The sequence below is a fragment of the Cetorhinus maximus genome, chromosome 25, assembly GCF_964194155.1.
Source record: "Cetorhinus maximus chromosome 25, sCetMax3.hap1.1, whole genome shotgun sequence".
Classification (NCBI taxonomy): Eukaryota; Metazoa; Chordata; class Chondrichthyes; order Lamniformes; family Cetorhinidae; genus Cetorhinus; species Cetorhinus maximus.
The window spans coordinates 24,944,101-24,945,268 of record NC_135903.1 but is presented as its reverse complement, the minus strand read 5'-3'; the positions used below and the strand labels follow the sequence as shown (position 1 = coordinate 24,945,268).

General features: G+C 50.4%; 1 non-coding gene across 1 annotated transcript; it reads right to left on the bottom strand.

Moving 5' to 3' along the window:
* Positions 1–349: 349 nt before the first annotated feature.
* On the bottom strand, positions 350–453 carry LOC144668108 (U6 spliceosomal RNA). Its single transcript, XR_013573426.1, has one exon. It is a non-coding gene; the product is annotated as a U6 spliceosomal RNA (small nuclear RNA).
* Positions 454–1,168: the final 715 nt, after the last annotated feature.

Genomic DNA, 1,168 nt, shown 5'->3' with positions numbered 1-1,168 from the left:
AATTTGCACAATTGACATTTCAACCCCAGGGGAGTGTCATTGGCCAGAATTTTATGCACCCACCACCCCCCACCCCCCGCACGCCCCCACCCCCCCCTGCCCTCCCAGGAGCGGGTAGACAGGCAGAGAAGCGTAAAATTGGGCACTATGGTGGCAGTGTGTACCCATCACCCATCCACTGCCATTGGGATTTTGTCCATGGAGGGGGAGGTGTTGGGCAGCCTGCTTGCCCATGGACCAATTGAGGTCCTTATGTTGCTAATTAATGACCATTTAAGAGTCTCCTGCTGCTGCTGGGATTTCATCTGGAGCCTTATTGCTGGCTATAAGGTGAAATGTTTTGAAAATCTGAAATATGGAACGCTTCACGAATTTGCGTGTCATCCTTGCGCAGGGGCCATGCTAATCTTCTCTGTATCGTTCCAATTTTAGTATATGTGCTGCCAGGGGGAGAGAGTTGTGCCTCCTGTTAATGCTATGTTAATTGTATTGTTAAGGTTAAGGATAAACAGGTGGAGGCTATTGAATGATTAAGTATCTTGAGCATATGTTAAAAGGGACTGCATGGGAGACCTTCCCTTTACCATTGGGGATTTGGTGTGGAGGGTAATGCACACTGAAGTCCCGTGCAATAAAACGTTAAGGTGGTTCATGGATTCCCTGTCCGCCTGTGTTTTCTGAGGCCTTCAGGAGTCCGTGTTCCATGTATACATAGATTGTGCGAGGTTGCAGCCCCTTTTTGGTTACTTGAAGGGGTTGCTCCTCAAACTTTGGTTGCACTTCAGCCCCACGTTCCTAATCGCTGGCCACTCAGTGCAGGGTGGGGGGGGGGGCGCGTAGGACAGGCCATGGGACCAGCTTGTAAGCTTTCTGCAGGGCCTGGCCAAGGTGGCCATTGACAGGTGCTGGCAGCCGGAGATTGAGGGGGTCATTCAACCCGACTCTCTGCTCCTCTTCTGTGGCTACGGTCGTGCTCGGTTGTCCCTGGAGAGAGAGAGAGAGAGAGAGAGAGCACACGATGTCCATCAGCAGGCTTGAGGCCTTTCAGGGCCAGGGCTGGAGTGCATCATTAGGCCTGATAGCAACATTATAATTTGAGTTGTTAACTTTCCTTTAGAGTTTTGTTACAGTGCCCCTTTAAGGGGCTGTCAATTAGTAAATTAGTTAA